This window comes from Vicia villosa, unplaced genomic scaffold, assembly GCF_029867415.1.
Source record: "Vicia villosa cultivar HV-30 ecotype Madison, WI unplaced genomic scaffold, Vvil1.0 ctg.001451F_1_1, whole genome shotgun sequence".
Lineage (NCBI taxonomy): Eukaryota > Viridiplantae > Streptophyta > Magnoliopsida > Fabales > Fabaceae > Vicia > Vicia villosa.
The window spans coordinates 284,420-292,086 of NW_026705622.1; positions in this window are offsets into that span (position 1 = coordinate 284,420).

The window sequence follows — 7,667 nt, forward strand, 5'->3', positions numbered from 1 at the left end:
CCCAGAGGGTGGATAAAGAAATTGTCTAGTTTTTCCTGAATTTTATTCAATTTTTCCACTATACCAACTTGGATCAATTTTAATATATTCACGTTGTGTTATAATAGGTTTCATTTTCTCTTTACTACTTTAGCCTTGTTTCACTTTATGTTACTTTGCATGTGCCTACTTAATATTATTATTATTAGGATTAAAATTGTAATTTATACTTTAGTCTTGTTTCACTTTATGTTACTTTGCATGTGCCTATTTAATATTATTATTATTATTAGGATTAAAATTGTAATTTGTAAATATTTACAGTAGTAGTAACATTAATAGCATGTTCGGCTAATTTTTTCGAGTCTAGAATGTGAGGACCGTCGTATTGACGATGCTCAAGTTAAGTCGTAAAAATTATAATTAATTGAGAATTTTTTATTGGCCTAAATCATTTTATGTTTTAACTTTAATATTTTCTGGTTCTAATTCGAAAGAACGAAACTTTTATCTGGTCGTAGGAAAATTCAGTTTTGGGTTTCAAACACTGTGAAAGCAATTTTTAGTTAATTAGGAAAAATCTAGTTTTCAAAAAGACGGTTTTAAGAGTATAAACGGACGCGCAAAAGAGGGCATTTGTACGCTTAAAATCTGGTCTATGACGTGCAAAAGCATGCAGTACCTTAAATTAATTTTTCTACCTTAAGCAACATTTTAAGTAATTAAAAGTGATTAATTTTGAAAAAGAGTTTTGTACTATAACATGTTGCACACGCAAAAGCGAACACTTAGATTATAGGCTACAACTCGATATCGGTTACGCGAAAGCAAACAGTTCCTTAAAAATTAATTCTTTTTGACAAGAAAATGTTGTCCCATTTTAATTATAAATGACGGCTTTGCGGGAGCTAATGCTTGCTGAGAACCAAATTCTGACCTCCCGTCACATAATTAATTCAAAACAACTTATTTCACTTTCCTTGCAAACGAAAACACTTACTAGTCACCTTAGATATACAACGTAATAGTAGAAGACGATGCTTGACATTGGTCTTTGTGGAATCGATAACACTTTATACTATAAATAATATTTTTGTGCACTTACGGACCTATCAATCTTTGGGCGCCGTTGTCGGGGACTAATTACACGTCTATCATGTTCACTTCATGTGCTCTCGCTTGTTAGGCATAAACCACAGCCACAATCCTCTTCAGCTTTAGGCTTTCTGTGTAACCCTTCCTATAGATTTCTTGACTACTTAGATAACCCCAACTATCCCATCTGGAAGTAAGTATTTCATGCATAGATAACTCCAATTATAACATCATAGTATTTCGTGACTACTTTGACTAAAAACTTTGAGCTTTTGAAGGTTATGCCCATGAACCTTTATACAATTTGATCTTGAGATTTTTACAGACTTATCTCCAACCAAAGATAGCTTTTACCACAGGTTAAGCTAATGGATCTTCTTAGATATTTTCATGATTATCTCAATAACCAAAAATAAAACGTTTTTCGACAATGCTCAACAAACCAAAACAGAGATTTTATGAGTGGTTCATTTTAATAACCAAACTTAATTTTCTCAAGAGAATCGCACTCTCAAGAATTAAATAAACAACACAACCACTTACAAAAAATTTCTCACAAGCAAAATTTCACTCAAAAGTACTATGCCAACTTTAAGTGAAATAAAATAATTTCTAGAGAGAGAAAATAGAGAGATAAATTCCAAAGAAAATGTAAAGCTTTGGAAAGTAGCGTGAAATGAAAAGGAGGTGAGCCTCCTTTATATAGGAGTTAGAAAAACCAAAAAAGGAAATAATCCATGGGCAGAATTGATGACCCTATTGATTAATGCTCCAATCTATTGGCCAAGTCATTTTTAATCGATTATCATGCCCAAAAAGGAAATATTTGATATATAATCGTTGCAAGTCATTAAGGTGGAGTACTAATCATTTGGTTAATCGTTTAGCCCTTCTCCAATTGATTGACTTAATGCTCCAATCGATCGACTGACTCATAAAATTTGTGCCAATCGATTAACATAAGTTACCAATCGATTAGTTAGTTAAAAAATCTTTGGAAAGGGATTGAACAAATTCTTAATCACTTGGCTTGGCTTAGAGACTAATTTTCAAGATAAAAACGTTTGAAAAATATATTTTAAGGTATGTGTGTGTCAATTGCCTTACTACTTAAGAGTTGCTTCCTTACTTTTACAAAACTCGGGTCTCTCAGACAAATAGACACAATCTTGCGAGCTTCCACACTTTATTTGAGGCTTTGAGATTATTTGCCTATATGCTCTGATCATATAAGCACTTTAATTTTGAGTATGTTTCTGTTGATGAGGTATTACATGTTTCTCTGGTTAAATTACCATTATCAAAAAGTTGAAATCTATTTCCACCAACTTTAATAATCGTTGTCATCATCAAAGTTTCAGCTTTATACTTACAAGCACATGGATCCACATCTATAACTAGATATCTTATCTTGATCAACTTGGCATTATCCTTAGCTCTAAATGGGAATATTTGGGAGGTAATATAACCTTTTACGTGCACTTACTCGCTTGAGAATCCTAGTATCCTACCAATGAGCCTTGGAAGGTTTTGAGGTCGTCCATATCTAGACGAAGTCTTTTAAGAGCGTTCCAATAGAGGATATTTGCAAAGCTTCCTTAACCAATCAACATTCTCTTAATCTCTTAATCTTCACACCATACAATTAAAACCATGGGATCATTGTCATGTAGGTAGATTCCTGCAACGTCACTCTCACAAAAAGCTAATATCATATTTTGGAGCTTCCTTGTCGCCAGTGTCGAGATTTGTGGACGAGCCCTCAACAGTTAGAACTTGGAGAGCATATCTCTTGCGAGCGGAATTGGTATGTCCTCCTATGATGAATCTTCCTACTATGGTATTAAAAGTGTGGCGCACGGTTTTGTCCTTGATTCCTTGCTTAATTCCTTGCCCCTTTTGGACATAGGACTCCCATAAGTATCTCGCCTTTGAAAGCTCGATGTGACTAATGTTTAGGCAACATTGCTTGACATACTTCTTCAAGTGACTTCTTAGATGAGACACTCTATCTCCTTCTTGAGTTGATAGAAATCTTAAATGCGATCTCTCTTGATCTTGTAAAAGTTGCACCACCTATTAAACTCGAGTTCGTGACATCTGACTACAATAGTCATGAGATTTTGTATTTGAACAAGTACTGATTTTGGCGATGTTTTTTTTCTTTTTCGTTTTTATGATTGATTCCTTGCCCCTTTGGGCATATTTATGGTTGGTATAATTTTTAGCCCGTATTTTATTTTGGAAAATCTATTTCTTTTTTTACAGTTAATTACAACTTTTTCTAAATTTAAATTATTGGTATATACCAATTGATCATAAATAATACTACCTTCGTGTAAGTTATTTTAGACTTTCCACACGTAATAAGAAAAATAATAATTGTTATATGAAAATAAAAAAATTATAAAAGTTTTTACAAAGCTGTCTTTCATTAATGACAGACATGTGAAAGATAAATTTAAATATTTAAAACGAGAGTCTATCAATGCGCACCGCACAATGCATTGTTTTCATTTCGGATATCTACAATTTTCTAAAACCTTAATTAAATTTTAACTCATTAATTAAATCCTTCCCGTCGTTATTATAAGCTAAAATAATTATTTTCACACAGACTAACAAATTTAATTAAATGTAATTAATTTTTTTCATTTCATGATTAAAGATATAATAGTAAAACAAATATTTATTTGTGTAAAAGGTATAATAGTGACTAAACTTTAAAGTTATTTTTTTCTTTATAATAGTTGAACTCTAATATTACTACTACTTTACAACGTTTATCTAATTTTTAAATTAAAACATAATAAATTCCTTTGTGTAGCTAGCATTTGAGCAAGGTCTCTAGTCAAAACTTAACAAGAAAAAATATTTAAATCCATTGGACGGCCATAAGTCTAATCATTCTAGACTTTATTTATTTCATTTGTTTGAAAGAAAGAAAAAATACTTCAGCTCAATTATGTTGTATTCAATATTAGTATTAAAAATATATAAATGTAGAATCACTAGTATGAATTAATAAAAATCACTAGTCAAAGTAGCTTAATAAGACTACAAACAAACCAATTCAATGGCGTCTCACCAAACAACATGATATACTAATTTATTAGTAGGATCCAAACAACATAATAATTAAACACGTTATGTTACTTCTTTGATCTCACAAACATTATTGTAGAGTTTATTATTTATATAAGAAAATAATACTTCTATGACTAATAATTTCATTTTCATGTATGATTAAAAAAATGGTAGAAAGAAACACGAGCTGCCTCTATTAATTTATAATTTGTGCGATGTCTATATGCGCATTAAATTAAGAAGTGTAGAAGAGATCTTTTGTCAATTATTCATTCAAGGAAAATTGTTTAATTAAGAAATCCTTTTCTAGCATAGTATTGACAACTTTGACTTGACTATATACATTTTTTAATTCTATTGATAAGTTCATACGGTAATTTATAATATATTATTATTCAATTTAATTTAGAAGAGAAAATATTTTAGAGTTTTTTATATTTTCTTTCGGTGTTTGAAGGATAAGTATTTTTTTTTATTGTTTGGTTGTTGTGGTGCCAATTACAATTAGAAGGTCAATAAATTTGTACTTTTAAATTTGAAGACAAAAAAAAAGTACATGTGCTTATAATTAAGATTATGGGTGTGGGAGATGTGAGGAATTTAAAATCTGCAAAAAGTAGGAAAATGTTTGGTATTTGGTGAAAATAATGCAAATCATAAAATCCACATTAAATAAAATATATTTAATTCATTTTACCATTCAAACATGAAGAAGCATCAAATTGATTTTATATTTATACAAAAATTGTTATTTAAAATAAAATCGTGTAAATAATTTTATTCCTAATAAATTTAAAGTAAAGATAAAAAGATGCAAAAATGTCAAAAGAATTTGGCAGAAAGATGCAAAGATGCCAAATAAGAGTGTATGTCTTTTTCATATTTTTTTTTTCAGTCATTGCAATATTTTGGCATCAACTCACGTGGAATAACCTAAATGGAACATATCATACATAAATATATTCCGATAAGCCAATTTTTGTAGGCCATTAAGTCAACATTACTATTAACTTTAAAGTTTTCAAAAAGAATTGTTTTAGACAGTAGACGAAGTTGACGAAATTAATTTTTCAAATAATTGAGTGTGATACAAAAATGTCAAATTTAGAAACACCGTTTGGTCTTCTTAGCTGAAAATCTTGAAACATGACTTCCAGGTTTCAGATTCATTTTATTCTGGAGTAATGGTGAAATCAATATTCAACATATAAAAGTCTAATTTCAAGATTTCTTTTTAATATTCATAACTTCTAGAACTTAATCAACAGAGATGATGAGGTGGGTGATGGGAGATTGATTAAAATATTGTAATTGAAAGAACAACACTCAGGTCATATATTAATTAGGATTTTTTTCTATAAAAAACTTAGATGAAATCAATATCAATATACAAAAGATGATGAGATTGAGGTGGATGATAGCAGAGACTAATAAAATATTGTAATGGAGAAAAGACTTAGGACATATATTAATTAGGATACTTTTGTAACAAATTTTTTTACAAGTTAGGCTAAAAATATTTAGATGAATTAAGTTATGAGGATTCACTAGGGTCGATGCATATCTCAAGATTCAAAGAACACTTATAGACATACTTACCAAGAATATCAAGAATATCGTAACATTGACATTGAGAGTTGAACTCACGACCTCTCATATGTGAGTCGGGTGCCCCAATGACCCTATATATATTAATTAGTGTTGTGAAAAACGATACCAATACCAAAGTATAATAGGGAATTATAGGGGAGAAGAAGAACACAATAATTGGTTATAACCGTTATTCTTTTACTTTCTCTTAAAACAAGATTACAAGTTTACAAGAATAACAAATAACCTCTCTCACCCTAAATTAGGATTTGCAGCTTAGCAATGATGAGAGACTAGTATGCTATTTATAATAAAACCTAACATACTAACTAATGGGCTTTTTCCACAAGGCCCATTACACAAGTCAACTTAATAAACAAGCTAACTTAACAAATTAGGGTTTAAACACTAAAACCTAATTTAACATGCTAACAACCCTAGCATCTTCGACACAAGCATGTGAACAACCTTCGACTTCATGCTTAACCCTGTCGAACCAAGAAGCTACCCTTCGGCCATACTAGAGTTCGATCCAAAATCTCACAAATCTCCACCTTGGATCTAACTCTACAACATCAAGGGAACAAACTAGCTTTCTTCATGCAGCTTTATCAACTGCATACAGTGGAAAAACTTGCAACTCGGCAATGTCTTGGTGATCATATCAGCAGCATTGTCTTCAGTCGAAACCTTCAGCACTTGGACTTCTCCACGCTCGATTACTCCTCTGACGAAATGCAGCCTCACATCAATGTGCTTAGTTCGCTCATGATAGGCTGAATTCTTCGACAGGTGTATTGCACTTTGACTATCACATTTAACAGTGATACCTCGACCTTGAAGTTTCAGCTCCTTCGCAAAACCTTCAAGCCACAATGCTTCTTTCACAGCTTCAGTTAATGCAATGTACTCCGCTTCAGTGGTTGATAGAGCAACAACCTTCTGAAGTGTTGCTTTCCAACTAATTGCTGTGCCAAACATAGTGAAAACATATCCAGAAATAGATTTCCTGGAATCCATACAACCTGCATAATCAGAGTCGACATATCCTTCGATTACTGCTTTACCATCTTCACCCAAGGCTCCACCATAAATTAGGACTCTATTCAGAGACCCATTTATGTACCTTAAAATCCACTTCAATGCTTGCCAGTGAGCCTTTCCAGGATTCGCCATGTACCTGCTTACAAGACTTACTGCGTATGCTATGTCGGGTCTAGTACAAACCATAGCATACATCAAAGAACCAACTATATTAGCATATGGGATGCTATTCATATAGGCTCTTTCCACATCAGTACTGGGACACTGATCAATACTCAGCTTGAATTGAGGGTTTGTTGGAGTCACAACTGGCTTCGAATTCGACATACCAAACTTTTCAAGAATCTTCCGTAGATATGCCTCTTGAGATAGGCATAACTTCGACTTCTTTCTATCTCTTCGAATGTCAATTCCAAGAATCCTGGAAGCAGCTCCCAGATCCTTCATATCGAACTCCTTATTGAGTTCAGCCTTCACCCTCATCACATCTTCGACACTGTTGCTTGCTATGAGAATATCATCCACATAAAGCAACAAAATAACAAATGAATTACCAGGTCGAAATCTGAAGTAAACACAGTGGTCGAACTGACTTCTAATGAAACTTATGCGTGCCATGAACTTGTCGAATCTCCTATTCCACTGTCGAGGAGATTGTTTCAGCCCATACAAAGATCTCTTTAACTTGCACACATAATCTTCCTTCCCCTTTTCGACATACCCTTCAGGTTGCCTCATCAGGATCGTTTCATCTAAATCACCATACAAGAACGCAGTCTTCACATCCATCTGTTCCAGTTCAAGATCGAACTGTGCCACCATGGCAAGCAACATTCGAATGGACCTATGCTTCACAACAGGAGAAAACACAT